This window comes from Lepisosteus oculatus, unplaced genomic scaffold (genome assembly GCF_040954835.1).
Source record: "Lepisosteus oculatus isolate fLepOcu1 unplaced genomic scaffold, fLepOcu1.hap2 HAP2_SCAFFOLD_95, whole genome shotgun sequence".
Taxonomy (NCBI): Eukaryota; Metazoa; Chordata; class Actinopteri; order Semionotiformes; family Lepisosteidae; genus Lepisosteus; species Lepisosteus oculatus.
Window position 1 is genome coordinate 64,862 of NW_027168431.1, and position 17,683 is coordinate 82,544.

At 49.1% G+C, this 17,683-nt stretch overlaps 11 non-coding genes across 11 annotated transcripts; 4 read left to right on the forward strand and 7 right to left on the reverse strand.

The window, feature by feature from the left end:
* Positions 1-2,575: 2,575 nt before the first annotated feature.
* On the reverse strand, positions 2,576-2,648 carry trnak-cuu (transfer RNA lysine (anticodon CUU)). Its single transcript has one exon. It is a non-coding gene; the product is annotated as a tRNA-Lys (tRNA).
* Positions 2,649-3,820: 1,172 nt separating this feature from the next.
* Positions 3,821-3,903, forward strand: trnal-cag (transfer RNA leucine (anticodon CAG)). Its single transcript has one exon. It is a non-coding gene; the product is annotated as a tRNA-Leu (tRNA).
* Positions 3,904-6,691: 2,788 nt separating this feature from the next.
* Positions 6,692-6,764, reverse strand: trnak-cuu (transfer RNA lysine (anticodon CUU)). Its single transcript has one exon. It is a non-coding gene; the product is annotated as a tRNA-Lys (tRNA).
* Positions 6,765-7,585: 821 nt separating this feature from the next.
* trnam-cau (transfer RNA methionine (anticodon CAU)) lies at positions 7,586-7,657 on the reverse strand. The gene has a single exon. It is a non-coding gene; the product is annotated as a tRNA-Met (tRNA).
* A 279-nt stretch (positions 7,658-7,936) lies between these two features.
* Positions 7,937-8,019, forward strand: trnal-cag (transfer RNA leucine (anticodon CAG)). Its single transcript has one exon. It is a non-coding gene; the product is annotated as a tRNA-Leu (tRNA).
* Positions 8,020-10,807: 2,788 nt separating this feature from the next.
* On the reverse strand, positions 10,808-10,880 carry trnak-cuu (transfer RNA lysine (anticodon CUU)). The gene has a single exon. It is a non-coding gene; the product is annotated as a tRNA-Lys (tRNA).
* An 821-nt stretch (positions 10,881-11,701) lies between these two features.
* On the reverse strand, positions 11,702-11,773 carry trnam-cau (transfer RNA methionine (anticodon CAU)). Its single transcript has one exon. It is a non-coding gene; the product is annotated as a tRNA-Met (tRNA).
* Positions 11,774-12,052: 279 nt separating this feature from the next.
* On the forward strand, positions 12,053-12,135 carry trnal-cag (transfer RNA leucine (anticodon CAG)). Its single transcript has one exon. It is a non-coding gene; the product is annotated as a tRNA-Leu (tRNA).
* A 2,788-nt stretch (positions 12,136-14,923) lies between these two features.
* On the reverse strand, positions 14,924-14,996 carry trnak-cuu (transfer RNA lysine (anticodon CUU)). Its single transcript has one exon. It is a non-coding gene; the product is annotated as a tRNA-Lys (tRNA).
* An 821-nt stretch (positions 14,997-15,817) lies between these two features.
* On the reverse strand, positions 15,818-15,889 carry trnam-cau (transfer RNA methionine (anticodon CAU)). The gene has a single exon. It is a non-coding gene; the product is annotated as a tRNA-Met (tRNA).
* A 279-nt stretch (positions 15,890-16,168) lies between these two features.
* Positions 16,169-16,251, forward strand: trnal-cag (transfer RNA leucine (anticodon CAG)). The gene has a single exon. It is a non-coding gene; the product is annotated as a tRNA-Leu (tRNA).
* Positions 16,252-17,683: the final 1,432 nt, after the last annotated feature.

Here is a 17,683-nt window from a genome sequence, read left to right on the forward strand (position 1 = left end):
ATGTCTTCAGGCCCCTATTCCTTCAGGTTACCCCTTTGGAATAGTCGTCCGAAAAAGACGGGAAAGGAAAAGCATGTAAGCTCCCACACACTGCGTTAGCATTAGCGGTTGGAATCTGATGGGAGAAAAGCAACCTGGCTCGCCGTCAAGCAATCCATCCCTGGTCTCCCACGTGACAGGCGGGGATACGCACCACTATACTAACGAGGAGCGCTTGCTTGGCGCTTGAAGACACTTCGTCTTGCGGCTACTACTGTTTCCGGTTTCGTCTTTTCTTTTCATTCCTCCCAGAGGAGCGCATGAAAACGTTTCCATCTGCGCCATCCTCACCCCTCCAATGCTATGGTCCCTGCTCCTCCTGGTGCACTGCAAACACTCATTCAGCCGGTTCTTTCAGTTTGAATAATTAGGTCTTCAAAGGCTGGAAGTAGGGCGCAAGACATGCCAATGCCAAAAGCGTGGCTGTGTGCTTCCAGCTGTGAAATGTCACTGGTGGATGTTGAAGACATTACTTCCAAGGCAGCAGGTCCAAGCGATTTAGCGTTTGTACAAGAAGCAGGAAGAGAGAAACGGCACTCTGCCTTTTTCTGGGCAGGCCGAAGCGACAGGAGAAGGGCGCCGTAGTGGGCAGGATTCGAGCCGACGCGGGGAGACCCCAATGGCTTTCTAGCCCATCGCCTTAACCGCTCGGACACGACTACAGGGAGCGCCGCCGCCGCCGGCTTGCAATCATTTAACACGGAGGGCGAGGCGGCGGCGGTAACCTTTTTCAATGTCGCTCTCCGCTTCCCCCCAAAAAAAGCCAAATGACATGCTAGCACTCGGACACCCTTCAGAAGACTGAAGGGTGGCTTAAAGCTGGAAGGATTAGGTCTCCCCGTTCCGACGCGACAATCGAACTTCCTTAGGCAGAGAGAAAGCAACATCGAGGAGCGTCAACAAGACTTTAGAAGCTGCGCCACACGCCACTTTCAGTCGCAGTCACAGCAGTTTTAAAGGCAGGAATCGCCTTTGCGAACGCCATGAGAAACAGAACGCAAGCTCAGGTCCTGCGGTTTAACAAACAGCCACGGCTTTCATGCGACTGGACATTTCTTTTCTGGAGCGAATTCACTTTCAACTTCAAGAAATTCACACAACTTGCGAAATACGAAATACAAATCTGGCTCATCGCTGCACAAGAAATACCGCCGGCTGGCAAGAAAATGACAACGGTGTTTTTCCTTAACGAAAAACTTCCCATGGAGAAAAACAACGGCTGTGCGTCTCTGTCGGCTTGATTCAGTTTAATGCAAGTATTCATTCTCCTCCTGGAAAATACAGCTTGCGAAAGATGAAATACAATTCTTGGCTTTTCTGGGTGAGTGCAGAAGAAATCCTGCCGGCTGGCAGAAGAATTCCAGCCTTTTTTACTCTTTAACCAGAAACTTGCGAATGATACAAAGCAAGCGGGGTGCGTTTCTGTGCAGCTGTTAACTGAACAGCTGCTGCTTCAAGCCCACCCAGGGCTCATTCCGATTTCAACATCATGCCCCCTGAAGGTAGACTTGATTTCTTTGCGAAGCATTCACCTTTTGGACGTTTCAGGAAAGGTGCGTGTCGATGCCAGACTTGAAAAGCTTTCCATACAAAGAAACAACATAGTGCTTTTGATTGATGGGAAACGGCAAGAGCGGTTTGAGCAGCTCCGGCCTCTCAACCGCTTTACAATGTGATCGGCACCTCGGTAGCCAGTTTAGAAGGCTGAAAAGGATGCTGGAAGCACAGCGACGTTCTAAAACCAGCGCTTGAAAAGCATCTGCATACATAAAATGTCCATTTCCCCAAAGCTGAATCTGCATCTTCAGAAGATTGTCAGCTATACGTTTTCGTTCTTTGTTTCCTTTTTTTACGACAAGCTTTCGAGAAATGAACTGTCTATTGTGATGAAGGCTGCATTAGAAATTGTGCATCTAGCTTAGTTCAATGAAATCGGGAGGTGCACCTGTCTCAAGCGGATGGCTCTTTGCAGGCACACTACGGAAACCTGCGGGCGCAAGTTGGGAGAAGTGACTCTTGCAGAGTGTTGAGCTTCGAGAAGAGGGCTCCGCTCAGGAAGATATTTCCACATGTTGAAGAGTCGCTTTTCGCCCTTTCTTTCCCACATTTTTCCAGTGCGGTTATTGATCGCGTTCAAAATGTTTTCCCAACGTACGTGTTACCTGCAAAATCACAGTGAAACTGTTATGCCGAAAAGATTCCTAATAGTTATTGTATTAGAATAGCTCTCCAATTTCTTAGCCTTCGTACACGCAATGTTTAAGGAAACGCTAGAGTAAATGAAACTGTAAATAGACAGGAGCTCTTCTTAGTTTTCATACAAGTTATGATGGCTGCAGCTCCTATCTGCGTCCGGGTGACCGGAGCCAAGGGATTATCTGCGGAACCTTTGATTTATCTCTCGGGCAAGGAGCTAGATACGCCCTTTTCATCTCGGTTTGATCACACCTGTGCATTAAAACGCAGTGCTCGGTACCATCGAGGTGTAAGAGGTTCAAGGATGAGCGGGAAACTTTGTTAATAAGGAGACGGGCACCGCCCAACGTGGGGCTCGAACCCACGACCCTGAGATTAAGAGTCTCATGCTCTACCGACTGAGCTAGCCGGGCGCCGGTGGAGCTGGTGGTTAACTTGTCCCTGTTGACGGCAATTTGACAAGGTATACTTCCTGGCTTTTCATCATGTGCTGACCGGATTCGAGAGTAGCACACCCTGTTCTTTGTTGATTACTGTACCTCCAGCAGCGCAAATGTCAGTAATCATTGAAATGTACGACCTACAATCTCCTCAGCATGCCCGCGTGGACTCCTCAGTGATCATCCTTCTACGTTCTGCTGTAGTTTTCATGCAAGTGAAAACCGTGCTCCAAATAACAGCGGCACAGTTGTATCCTGCGGTAAGCATTCTTCTAATTCCATCGTTTTGCTCCAGGTAAAAGGTAGCGCATCATAGTGTTGATATTCCAAGGTTTCAGAGTCCGTATTGGATGGCTTGGATGCAGACATCGCTCAGAGCTCCCAGTATGATTTTCCCGAGTTCAGTTTTGCAGTGTTTTAGTGCTTTACTACTTCCAGTGGGCCTTTGAATGCTCTGCTAAGTAGAGACGTGACATAATTACTAATGCGACCGAGTGTGCTGGCTGTTCCTGGTTCGTAATGATTAACGCGAGAAATCAATATAGACATAACTGCTTCGATTTCGAGGTTCAGTTGAAGCTTTCAAAGAAACTATCAAAGACCTCAGAACAACCGAAGACACATTTGGTCATCTCCGTATTGGTGAAGATTAAAGAGTCCCGCAAGTGTCAAGCTTGCACAAACACACACGAGAGAGAAACTCAGGACAGAATTTAAAGAAAGGGAGATGCAGACTATTTGAAGGCACTTTGCTAACCCAATGGCATGCTTAGGAATCGTGCATAGGACACATGTAGCAGAGGATGGTTTCGATCCATCGACCTCTGGGTTATGGGCCCAGCACGCTTCCGCTGCGCCACTCTACTGACGGCCTCGCTGCGTGTGGCGCACAACTGCTCTTTTTATTTCCTACATAAGTGATGAAAGAGTTGAAAGTTTCAACGACAAACGCAGACGTCACTTTGAGCGCTTGGTGTTGTAGCACAAATCATCACATGCTGCTCTACACTGGATTATAAAAGCCGACACATTTTCCAAACATTTTAATGCTGGAGTCACACTGTAGTATTAATAACAGTGCGATACTCGAGGAGCGCAGTGGGATCGCGGTGGCTCATCAGACCGCCCCGGGACAGGGGGCCCGCGTCAGGATGGCCGAGCGGTCTAAGGCGCTGCGTTCAGGTCGCAGTCTCCCCTGGAGGCGTGGGTTCGAATCCCACTCCTGACAAAAAGCTTGCTCAGTGCCGTCTCCAGTCGGGTGCAAATGGGTGAAGCAGCCTGACGCAGGGAACGTGCGCCGATAGGCGTAGGTGTATCCCCTGCCTCTTCCGATTTAGCTCGTGCTCCATAGGATGGAAGCGGATGCTCTGGCTTTTTGACTCGAATATAACCTGATCACAACAGATGGCCGTGCAGCCCAGTGCTGGTTTAAGAATGCCTCGTGTCTTCAGGCCCCTATTCCTTCAGGTTACCCCTTTGGAATAGTCGTCCGAAAAAGACGGGAAAGGAAAAGCATGTAAGCTCCCACACACTGCGTTAGCATTAGCGGTTGGAATCTGATGGGAGAAAAGCAACCTGGCTCGCCGTCAAGCAATCCATCCCTGGTCTCCCACGTGACAGGCGGGGATACGCACCACTATACTAACGAGGAGCGCTTGCTTGGCGCTTGAAGACACTTCGTCTTGCGGCTACTACTGTTTCCGGTTTCGTCTTTTCTTTTCATTCCTCCCAGAGGAGCGCATGAAAACGTTTCCATCTGCGCCATCCTCACCCCTCCAATGCTATGGTCCCTGCTCCTCCTGGTGCACTGCAAACACTCATTCAGCCGGTTCTTTCAGTTTGAATAATTAGGTCTTCAAAGGCTGGAAGTAGGGCGCAAGACATGCCAATGCCAAAAGCGTGGCTGTGTGCTTCCAGCTGTGAAATGTCACTGGTGGATGTTGAAGACATTACTTCCAAGGCAGCAGGTCCAAGCGATTTAGCGTTTGTACAAGAAGCAGGAAGAGAGAAACGGCACTCTGCCTTTTTCTGGGCAGGCCGAAGCGACAGGAGAAGGGCGCCGTAGTGGGCAGGATTCGAGCCGACGCGGGGAGACCCCAATGGCTTTCTAGCCCATCGCCTTAACCGCTCGGACACGACTACAGGGAGCGCCGCCGCCGCCGGCTTGCAATCATTTAACACGGAGAGCGAGGCGGCGGCGGTAACCTTTTTCAATGTCGCTCTCCGCTTCCCCCAAAAAAAAGCCAAATGACATGCTAGCACTCGGACACCCTTCAGAAGACTGAAGGGTGGCTTAAAGCTGGAAGGATTAGGTCTCCCCGTTCCGACGCGACAATCGAACTTCCTTAGGCAGAGAGAAAGCAACATCGAGGAGCGTCAACAAGACTTTAGAAGCTGCGCCACACGCCACTTTCAGTCGCAGTCACAGCAGTTTTAAAGGCAGGAATCGCCTTTGCGAACGCCATGAGAAACAGAACGCAAGCTCAGGTCCTGCGGTTTAACAAACAGCCACGGCTTTCATGCGACTGGACATTTCTTTTCTGGAGCGAATTCACTTTCAACTTCAAGAAATTCACACAACTTGCGAAATACGAAATACAAATCTGGCTCATCGCTGCACAAGAAATACCGCCGGCTGGCAAGAAAATGACAACGGTGTTTTTCCTTAACGAAAAACTTCCCATGGAGAAAAACAACGGCTGTGCGTCTCTGTCGGCTTGATTCAGTTTAATGCAAGTATTCATTCTCCTCCTGGAAAATACAGCTTGCGAAAGATGAAATACAATTCTTGGCTTTTCTGGGTGAGTGCAGAAGAAATCCTGCCGGCTGGCAGAAGAATTCCAGCCTTTTTTACTCTTTAACCAGAAACTTGCGAATGATACAAAGCAAGCGGGGTGCGTTTCTGTGCAGCTGTTAACTGAACAGCTGCTGCTTCAAGCCCACCCAGGGCTCATTCCGATTTCAACATCATGCCCCCTGAAGGTAGACTGGATTTCTTTGCGAAGCATTCACCTTTTGGACGTTTCAGGAAAGGTGCGTGTCGATGCCAGACTTGAAAAGCTTTCCATACAAAGAAACAACATAGTGCTTTTGATTGATGGGAAACGGCAAGAGCGGTTTGAGCAGCTCCGGCCTCTCAACCGCTTTACAATGTGATCGGCACCTCGGTAGCCAGTTTAGAAGGCTGAAAAGGATGCTGGAAGCACAGCGACGTTCTAAAACCAGCGCTTGAAAAGCATCTGCATACATAAAATGTCCATTTCCCCAAAGCTGAATCTGCATCTTCAGAAGATTGTCAGCTATACGTTTTCGTTCTTTGTTTCCTTTTTTTACGACAAGCTTTCGAGAAATGAACTGTCTATTGTGATGAAGGCTGCATTAGAAATTGTGCATCTAGCTTAGTTCAATGAAATCGGGAGGTGCACCTGTCTCAAGCGGATGGCTCTTTGCAGGCACACTACGGAAACCTGCGGGCGCAAGTTGGGAGAAGTGACTCTTGCAGAGTGTTGAGCTTCGAGAAGAGGGCTCCGCTCAGGAAGATATTTCCACATGTTGAAGAGTCGCTTTTCGCCCTTTCTTTCCCACATTTTTCCAGTGCGGTTATTGATCGCGTTCAAAATGTTTTCCCAACGTACGTGTTACCTGCAAAATCACAGTGAAACTGTTATGCCGAAAAGATTCCTAATAGTTATTGTATTAGAATAGCTCTCCAATTTCTTAGCCTTCGTACACGCAATGTTTAAGGAAACGCTAGAGTAAATGAAACTGTAAATAGACAGGAGCTCTTCTTAGTTTTCATACAAGTTATGATGGCTGCAGCTCCTATCTGCGTCCGGGTGACCGGAGCCAAGGGATTATCTGCGGAACCTTTGATTTATCTCTCGGGCAAGGAGCTAGATACGCCCTTTTCATCTCGGTTTGATCACACCTGTGCATTAAAACGCAGTGCTCGGTACCATCGAGGTGTAAGAGGTTCAAGGATGAGCGGGAAACTTTGTTAATAAGGAGACGGGCACCGCCCAACGTGGGGCTCGAACCCACGACCCTGAGATTAAGAGTCTCATGCTCTACCGACTGAGCTAGCCGGGCGCCGGTGGAGCTGGTGGTTAACTTGTCCCTGTTGACGGCAATTTGACAAGGTATACTTCCTGGCTTTTCATCATGTGCTGACCGGATTCGAGAGTAGCACACCCTGTTCTTTGTTGATTACTGTACCTCCAGCAGCGCAAATGTCAGTAATCATTGAAATGTACGACCTACAATCTCCTCAGCATGCCCGCGTGGACTCCTCAGTGATCATCCTTCTACGTTCTGCTGTAGTTTTCATGCAAGTGAAAACCGTGCTCCAAATAACAGCGGCACAGTTGTATCCTGCGGTAAGCATTCTTCTAATTCCATCGTTTTGCTCCAGGTAAAAGGTAGCGCATCATAGTGTTGATATTCCAAGGTTTCAGAGTCCGTATTGGATGGCTTGGATGCAGACATCGCTCAGAGCTCCCAGTATGATTTTCCCGAGTTCAGTTTTGCAGTGTTTTAGTGCTTTACTACTTCCAGTGGGCCTTTGAATGCTCTGCTAAGTAGAGACGTGACATAATTACTAATGCGACCGAGTGTGCTGGCTGTTCCTGGTTCGTAATGATTAACGCGAGAAATCAATATAGACATAACTGCTTCGATTTCGAGGTTCAGTTGAAGCTTTCAAAGAAACTATCAAAGACCTCAGAACAACCGAAGACACATTTGGTCATCTCCGTATTGGTGAAGATTAAAGAGTCCCGCAAGTGTCAAGCTTGCACAAACACACACGAGAGAGAAACTCAGGACAGAATTTAAAGAAAGGGAGATGCAGACTATTTGAAGGCACTTTGCTAACCCAATGGCATGCTTAGGAATCGTGCATAGGACACATGTAGCAGAGGATGGTTTCGATCCATCGACCTCTGGGTTATGGGCCCAGCACGCTTCCGCTGCGCCACTCTGCTGACGGCCTCTCTGTGTGTGGCGCACAACTGCTCTTTTTATTTCCTACATAAGTGATGAAAGAGTTGAAAGTTTCAACGACAAACGCAGACGTCACTTTGAGCGCTTGGTGTTGTAGCACAAATCATCACATGCTGCTCTACACTGGATTATAAAAGCCGACACATTTTCCAAACATTTTAATGCTGGAGTCACACTGTAGTATTAATAACAGTGCGATACTCGAGGAGCGCAGTGGGATCGCGGTGGCTCATCAGACCGCCCCGGGACAGGGGGCCCGCGTCAGGATGGCCGAGCGGTCTAAGGCGCTGCGTTCAGGTCGCAGTCTCCCCTGGAGGCGTGGGTTCGAATCCCACTCCTGACAAAAAGCTTGCTCAGTGCCGTCTCCAGTCGGGTGCAAATGGGTGAAGCAGCCTGACGCAGGGAACGTGCGCCGATAGGCGTAGGTGTATCCCCTGCCTCTTCCGATTTAGCTCGTGCTCCATAGGATGGAAGCGGATGCTCTGGCTTTTTGACTCGAATATAACCTGATCACAACAGATGGCCGTGCAGCCCAGTGCTGGTTTAAGAATGCCTCGTGTCTTCAGGCCCCTATTCCTTCAGGTTACCCCTTTGGAATAGTCGTCCGAAAAAGACGGGAAAGGAAAAGCATGTAAGCTCCCACACACTGCGTTAGCATTAGCGGTTGGAATCTGATGGGAGAAAAGCAACCTGGCTCGCCGTCAAGCAATCCATCCCTGGTCTCCCACGTGACAGGCGGGGATACGCACCACTATACTAACGAGGAGCGCTTGCTTGGCGCTTGAAGACACTTCGTCTTGCGGCTACTACTGTTTCCGGTTTCGTCTTTTCTTTTCATTCCTCCCAGAGGAGCGCATGAAAACGTTTCCATCTGCGCCATCCTCACCCCTCCAATGCTATGGTCCCTGCTCCTCCTGGTGCACTGCAAACACTCATTCAGCCGGTTCTTTCAGTTTGAATAATTAGGTCTTCAAAGGCTGGAAGTAGGGCGCAAGACATGCCAATGCCAAAAGCGTGGCTGTGTGCTTCCAGCTGTGAAATGTCACTGGTGGATGTTGAAGACATTACTTCCAAGGCAGCAGGTCCAAGCGATTTAGCGTTTGTACAAGAAGCAGGAAGAGAGAAACGGCACTCTGCCTTTTTCTGGGCAGGCCGAAGCGACAGGAGAAGGGCGCCGTAGTGGGCAGGATTCGAGCCGACGCGGGGAGACCCCAATGGCTTTCTAGCCCATCGCCTTAACCGCTCGGCCACGACTACAGGGAGCGCCGCCGCCGCCGGCTTGCAATCATTTAACACGGAGAGCGAGGCGGCGGCGGTAACCTTTTTCAATGTCGCTCTCCGCTTCCCCCAAAAAAAAGCCAAATGACATGCTAGCACTCGGACACCCTTCAGAAGACTGAAGGGTGGCTTAAAGCTGGAAGGATTAGGTCTCCCCGTTCCGACGCGACAATCGAACTTCCTTAGGCAGAGAGAAAGCAACATCGAGGAGCGTCAACAAGACTTTAGAAGCTGCGCCACACGCCACTTTCAGTCGCAGTCACAGCAGTTTTAAAGGCAGGAATCGCCTTTGCGAACGCCATGAGAAACAGAACGCAAGCTCAGGTCCTGCGGTTTAACAAACAGCCACGGCTTTCATGCGACTGGACATTTCTTTTCTGGAGCGAATTCACTTTCAACTTCAAGAAATTCACACAACTTGCGAAATACGAAATACAAATCTGGCTCATCGCTGCACAAGAAATACCGCCGGCTGGCAAGAAAATGACAACGGTGTTTTTCCTTAACGAAAAACTTCCCATGGAGAAAAACAACGGCTGTGCGTCTCTGTCGGCTTGATTCAGTTTAATGCAAGTATTCATTCTCCTCCTGGAAAATACAGCTTGCGAAAGATGAAATACAATTCTTGGCTTTTCTGGGTGAGTGCAGAAGAAATCCTGCCGGCTGGCAGAAGAATTCCAGCCTTTTTTACTCTTTAACCAGAAACTTGCGAATGATACAAAGCAAGCGGGGTGCGTTTCTGTGCAGCTGTTAACTGAACAGCTGCTGCTTCAAGCCCACCCAGGGCTCATTCCGATTTCAACATCATGCCCCCTGAAGGTAGACTGGATTTCTTTGCGAAGCATTCACCTTTTGGACGTTTCAGGAAAGGTGCGTGTCGATGCCAGACTTGAAAAGCTTTCCATACAAAGAAACAACATAGTGCTTTTGATTGATGGGAAACGGCAAGAGCGGTTTGAGCAGCTCCGGCCTCTCAACCGCTTTACAATGTGATCGGCACCTCGGTAGCCAGTTTAGAAGGCTGAAAAGGATGCTGGAAGCACAGCGACGTTCTAAAACCAGCGCTTGAAAAGCATCTGCATACATAAAATGTCCATTTCCCCAAAGCTGAATCTGCATCTTCAGAAGATTGTCAGCTATACGTTTTCGTTCTTTGTTTCCTTTTTTTACGACAAGCTTTCGAGAAATGAACTGTCTATTGTGATGAAGGCTGCATTAGAAATTGTGCATCTAGCTTAGTTCAATGAAATCGGGAGGTGCACCTGTCTCAAGCGGATGGCTCTTTGCAGGCACACTACGGAAACCTGCGGGCGCAAGTTGGGAGAAGTGACTCTTGCAGAGTGTTGAGCTTCGAGAAGAGGGCTCCGCTCAGGAAGATATTTCCACATGTTGAAGAGTCGCTTTTCGCCCTTTCTTTCCCACATTTTTCCAGTGCGGTTATTGATCGCGTTCAAAATGTTTTCCCAACGTACGTGTTACCTGCAAAATCACAGTGAAACTGTTATGCCCAAAAGATTCCTAATAGTTATTGTATTAGAATAGCTCTCCAATTTCTTAGCCTTCGTACACGCAATGTTTAAGGAAACGCTAGAGTAAATGAAACTGTAAATAGACAGGAGCTCTTCTTAGTTTTCATACAAGTTATGATGGCTGCAGCTCCTATCTGCGTCCGGGTGACCGGAGCCAAGGGATTATCTGCGGAACCTTTGATTTATCTCTCGGGCAAGGAGCTAGATACGCCCTTTTCATCTCGGTTTGATCACACCTGTGCATTAAAACGCAGTGCTCGGTACCATCGAGGTGTAAGAGGTTCAAGGATGAGCGGGAAACTTTGTTAATAAGGAGACGGGCACCGCCCAACGTGGGGCTCGAACCCACGACCCTGAGATTAAGAGTCTCATGCTCTACCGACTGAGCTAGCCGGGCGCCGGTGGAGCTGGTGGTTAACTTGTCCCTGTTGACGGCAATTTGACAAGGTATACTTCCTGGCTTTTCATCATGTGCTGACCGGATTCGAGAGTAGCACACCCTGTTCTTTGTTGATTACTGTACCTCCAGCAGCGCAAATGTCAGTAATCATTGAAATGTACGACCTACAATCTCCTCAGCATGCCCGCGTGGACTCCTCAGTGATCATCCTTCTACGTTCTGCTGTAGTTTTCATGCAAGTGAAAACCGTGCTCCAAATAACAGCGGCACAGTTGTATCCTGCGGTAAGCATTCTTCTAATTCCATCGTTTTGCTCCAGGTAAAAGGTAGCGCATCATAGTGTTGATATTCCAAGGTTTCAGAGTCCGTATTGGATGGCTTGGATGCAGACATCGCTCAGAGCTCCCAGTATGATTTTCCCGAGTTCAGTTTTGCAGTGTTTTAGTGCTTTACTACTTCCAGTGGGCCTTTGAATGCTCTGCTAAGTAGAGACGTGACATAATTACTAATGCGACCGAGTGTGCTGGCTGTTCCTGGTTCGTAATGATTAACGCGAGAAATCAATATAGACATAACTGCTTCGATTTCGAGGTTCAGTTGAAGCTTTCAAAGAAACTATCAAAGACCTCAGAACAACCGAAGACACATTTGGTCATCTCCGTATTGGTGAAGATTAAAGAGTCCCGCAAGTGTCAAGCTTGCACAAACACACACGAGAGAGAAACTCAGGACAGAATTTAAAGAAAGGGAGATGCAGACTATTTGAAGGCACTTTGCTAACCCAATGGCATGCTTAGGAATCGTGCATAGGACACATGTAGCAGAGGATGGTTTCGATCCATCGACCTCTGGGTTATGGGCCCAGCACGCTTCCGCTGCGCCACTCTGCTGACGGCCTCTCTGCGTGTGGCGCACAACTGCTCTTTTTATTTCCTACATAAGTGATGAAAGAGTTGAAAGTTTCAACGACAAACGCAGACGTCACTTTGAGCGCTTGGTGTTGTAGCACAAATCATCACATGCTGCTCTACACTGGATTATAAAAGCCGACACATTTTCCAAACATTTTAATGCTGGAGTCACACTGTAGTATTAATAACAGTGCGATACTCGAGGAGCGCAGTGGGATCGCGGTGGCTCATCAGACCGCCCCGGGACAGGGGGCCCGCGTCAGGATGGCCGAGCGGTCTAAGGCGCTGCGTTCAGGTCGCAGTCTCCCCTGGAGGCGTGGGTTCGAATCCCACTCCTGACAAAAAGCTTGCTCAGTGCCGTCTCCAGTCGGGTGCAAATGGGTGAAGCAGCCTGACGCAGGGAACGTGCGCCGATAGGCGTAGGTGTATCCCCTGCCTCTTCCGATTTAGCTCGTGCTCCATAGGATGGAAGCGGATGCTCTGGCTTTTTGACTCGAATATAACCTGATCACAACAGATGGCCGTGCAGCCCAGTGCTGGTTTAAGAATGCCTCGTGTCTTCAGGCCCCTATTCCTTCAGGTTACCCCTTTGGAATAGTCGTCCGAAAAAGACGGGAAAGGAAAAGCATGTAAGCTCCCACACACTGCGTTAGCATTAGCGGTTGGAATCTGATGGGAGAAAAGCAACCTGGCTCGCCGTCAAGCAATCCATCCCTGGTCTCCCACGTGACAGGCGGGGATACGCACCACTATACTAACGAGGAGCGCTTGCTTGGCGCTTGAAGACACTTCGTCTTGCGGCTACTACTGTTTCCGGTTTCGTCTTTTCTTTTCATTCCTCCCAGAGGAGCGCATGAAAACGTTTCCATCTGCGCCATCCTCACCCCTCCAATGCTATGGTCCCTGCTCCTCCTGGTGCACTGCAAACACTCATTCAGCCGGTTCTGTCAGTTTGAATAATTAGGTCTTCAAAGGCTGGAAGTAGGGCGCAAGACATGCCAATGCCAAAAGCGTGGCTGTGTGCTTCCAGCTGTGAAATGTCACTGGTGGATGTTGAAGACATTACTTCCAAGGCAGCAGGTCCAAGCGATTTAGCGTTTGTACAAGAAGCAGGAAGAGAGAAACGGCACTCTGCCTTTTTCTGGGCAGGCCGAAGCGACAGGAGAAGGGCGCCGTAGTGGGCAGGATTCGAGCCGACGCGGGGAGACCCCAATGGCTTTCTAGCCCATCGCCTTAACCGCTCGGACACGACTACAGGGAGCGCCGCCGCCGCCGGCTTGCAATCATTTAACACGGAGGGCGAGGCGGCGGCGGTAACCTTTTTCAATGTCGCTCTCCGCTTTCCCCCAAAAAAAGCCAAATGACATGCTAGCACTCGGACACCCTTCAGAAGACTGAAGGGTGGCTTAAAGCTGGAAGGATTAGGTCTCCCCGTTCCGACGCGACAATCGAACTTCCTTAGGCAGAGAGAAAGCAACATCGAGGAGCGTCAACAAGACTTTAGAAGCTGCGCCACACGCCACTTTCAGTCGCAGTCACAGCAGTTTTAAAGGCAGGAATCGCTTTTGCGAACGCCATGAGAAACAGAACGCAAGCTCAGGTCCTGCGGTTTAACAAACAGCCACGGCTTTCATGCGACTGGACATTTCTTTTCTGGAGCGAATTCACTTTCAACTTCAAGAAATTCACACAACTTGCGAAATACGAAATACAAATCTGGCTCATCGCTGCACAAGAAATACCGCCGGCTGGCAAGAAAATGACAACGGTGTTTTTCCTTAACGAAAAACTTCCCATGGAGAAAAACAACGGCTGTGCGTCTCTGTCGGCTTGATTCAGTTTAATGCAAGTATTCATTCTCCTCCTGGAAAATACAGCTTGCGAAAGATGAAATACAATTCTTGGCTTTTCTGGGTGAGTGCAGAAGAAATCCTGCCGGCTGGCAGAAGAATTCCAGCCTTTTTTACTCTTTAACCAGAAACTTGCGAATGATACAAAGCAAGCGGGGTGCGTTTCTGTGCAGCTGTTAACTGAACAGCTGCTGCTTCAAGCCCACCCAGGGCTCATTCCGATTTCAACATCATGCCCCCTGAAGGTAGACTGGATTTCTTTGCGAAGCATTCACCTTTTGGACGTTTCAGGAAAGGTGCGTGTCGATGCCAGACTTGAAAAGCTTTCCATACAAAGAAACAACATAGTGCTTTTGATTGATGGGAAACGGCAAGAGCGGTTTGAGCAGCTCCGGCCTCTCAACCGCTTTACAATGTGATCGGCACCTCGGTAGCCAGTTTAGAAGGCTGAAAAGGATGCTGGAAGCACAGCGACGTTCTAAAACCAGCGCTTGAAAAGCATCTGCATACATAAAATGTCCATTTCCCCAAAGCTGAATCTGCATCTTCAGAAGATTGTCAGCTATACGTTTTCGTTCTTTGTTTCCTTTTTTTACGACAAGCTTTCGAGAAATGAACTGTCTATTGTGATGAAGGCTGCATTAGAAATTGTGCATCTAGCTTAGTTCAATGAAATCGGGAGGTGCACCTGTCTCAAGCGGATGGCTCTTTGCAGGCACACTACGGAAACCTGCGGGCGCAAGTTGGGAGAAGTGACTCTTGCAGAGTGTTGAGCTTCGAGAAGAGGGCTCCGCTCAGGAAGATATTTCCACATGTTGAAGAGTCGCTTTTCGCCCTTTCTTTCCCACATTTTTCCAGTGCGGTTATTGATCGCGTTCAAAATGTTTTCCCAACGTACGTGTTACCTGCAAAATCACAGTGAAACTGTTATGCCGAAAAGATTCCTAATAGTTATTGTATTAGAATAGCTCTCCAATTTCTTAGCCTTCGTACACGCAATGTTTAAGGAAACGCTAGAGTAAATGAAACTGTAAATAGACAGGAGCTCTTCTTAGTTTTCATACAAGTTATGATGGCTGCAGCTCCTATCTGCGTCCGGGTGACCGGAGCCAAGGGATTATCTGCGGAACCTTTGATTTATCTCTCGGGCAAGGAGCTAGATACGCCCTTTTCATCTCGGTTTGATCACACCTGTGCATTAAAACGCAGTGCTCGGTACCATCGAGGTGTAAGAGGTTCAAGGATGAGCGGGAAACTTTGTTAATAAGGAGACGGGCACCGCCCAACGTGGGGCTCGAACCCACGACCCTGAGATTAAGAGTCTCATGCTCTACCGACTGAGCTAGCCGGGCGCCGGTGGAGCTGGTGGTTAACTTGTCCCTGTTGACGGCAATTTGACAAGGTATACTTCCTGGCTTTTCATCATGTGCTGACCGGATTCGAGAGTAGCACACCCTGTTCTTTGTTGATTACTGTACCTCCAGCAGCGCAAATGTCAGTAATCATTGAAATGTACGACCTACAATCTCCTCAGCATGCCCGCGTGGACTCCTCAGTGATCATCCTTCTACGTTCTGCTGTAGTTTTCATGCAAGTGAAAACCGTGCTCCAAATAACAGCGGCACAGTTGTATCCTGCGGTAAGCATTCTTCTAATTCCATCGTTTTGCTCCAGGTAAAAGGTAGCGCATCATAGTGTTGATATTCCAAGGTTTCAGAGTCCGTATTGGATGGCTTGGATGCAGACATCGCTCAGAGCTCCCAGTATGATTTTCCCGAGTTCAGTTTTGCAGTGTTTTAGTGCTTTACTACTTCCAGTGGGCCTTTGAATGCTCTGCTAAGTAGAGACGTGACATAATTACTAATGCGACCGAGTGTGCTGGCTGTTCCTGGTTCGTAATGATTAACGCGAGAAATCAATATAGACATAACTGCTTCGATTTCGAGGTTCAGTTGAAGCTTTCAAAGAAACTATCAAAGACCTCAGAACAACCGAAGACACATTTGGTCATCTCCGTATTGGTGAAGATTAAAGAGTCCCGCAAGTGTCAAGCTTGCACAAACACACACGAGAGAGAAACTCAGGACAGAATTTAAAGAAAGGGAGATGCAGACTATTTGAAGGCACTTTGCTAACCCAATGGCATGCTTAGGAATCGTGCATAGGACACATGTAGCAGAGGATGGTTTCGATCCATCGACCTCTGGGTTATGGGCCCAGCACGCTTCCGCTGCGCCACTCTGCTGACGGCCTCTCTGCGTGTGGCGCACAACTGCTCTTTTTATTTCCTACATAAGTGATGAAAGAGTTGAAAGTTTCAACGACAAACGCAGACGTCACTTTGAGCGCTTGGTGTTGTAGCACAAATCATCACATGCTGCTCTACACTGGATTATAAAAGCCGACACATTTTCCAAACATTTTAATGCTGGAGTCACACTGTAGTATTAATAACAGTGCGATACTCGAGGAGCGCAGTGGGATCGCGGTGGCTCATCAGACCGCCCCGGGACAGGGGGCCCGCGTCAGGATGGCCGAGCGGTCTAAGGCGCTGCGTTCAGGTCGCAGTCTCCCCTGGAGGCGTGGGTTCGAATCCCACTCCTGACAAAAAGCTTGCTCAGTGCCGTCTCCAGTCGGGTGCAAATGGGTGAAGCAGCCTGACGCAGGGAACGTGCGCCGATAGGCGTAGGTGTATCCCCTGCCTCTTCCGATTTAGCTCGTGCTCCATAGGATGGAAGCGGATGCTCTGGCTTTTTGACTCGAATATAACCTGATCACAACAGATGGCCGTGCAGCCCAGTGCTGGTTTAAGAATGCCTCGTGTCTTCAGGCCCCTATTCCTTCAGGTTACCCCTTTGGAATAGTCGTCCGAAAAAGACGGGAAAGGAAAAGCATGTAAGCTCCCACACACTGCGTTAGCATTAGCGGTTGGAATCTGATGGGAGAAAAGCAACCTGGCTCGCCGTCAAGCAATCCATCCCTGGTCTCCCACGTGACAGGCGGGGATACGCACCACTATACTAACGAGGAGCGCTTGCTTGGCGCTTGAAGACACTTCGTCTTGCGGCTACTACTGTTTCCGGTTTCGTCTTTTCTTTTCATTCCTCCCAGAGGAGCGCATGAAAACGTTTCCATCTGCGCCATCCTCACCCCTCCAATGCTATGGTCCCTGCTCCTCCTGGTGCACTGCAAACACTCATTCAGCCGGTTCTTTCAGTTTGAATAATTAGGTCTTCAAAGGCTGGAAGTAGGGCGCAAGACATGCCAATGCCAAAAGCGTGGCTGTGTGCTTCCAGCTGTGAAATGTCACTGGTGGATGTTGAAGACATTACTTCCAAGGCAGCAGGTCCAAGCGATTTAGCGTTTGTACAAGAAGCAGGAAGAGAGAAACGGCACTCTGCCTTTTTCTGGGCAGGCCGAAGCGACAGGAGAAGGGCGCCGTAGTGGGCAGGATTCGAGCCGACGCGGGGAGACCCCAATGGCTTTCTAGCCCATCGCCTTAACCGCTCGGACACGACTACAGGGAGCGCCGCCGCCGCCGGCTTGCAATCATTTAACACGGAGGGCGAGGCGGCGGCGGTAACCTTTTTCAATGTCGCTCTCCGCTTTCCCCCAAAAAAAGCCAAATGACATGCTAGCACTCGGACACCCTTCAGAAGACTGAAGGGTGGCTTAAAGCTGGAAGGATTAGGTCTCCCCGTTCCGACGCGACAATCGAACTTCCTTAGGCAGAGAGAAAGCAACATCGAGGAGCGTCAACAAGACTTTAGAAGCTGCGCCACACGCCACTTTCAGTCGCAGTCACAGCAGTTTTAAAGGCAGGAATCGCCTTTGCGAACGCCATGAGAAACAGAACGCAAGCTCAGGTCCTGCGGTTTAACAAACAGCCACGGCTTTCATGCGACTGGACATTTCTTTTCTGGAGCGAATTCACTTTCAACTTCAAGAAATTCACACAACTTGCGAAATACGAAATACAAATCTGGCTCATCGCTGCACAAGAAATACCGCCGGCTGGCAAGAAAATGACAACGGTGTT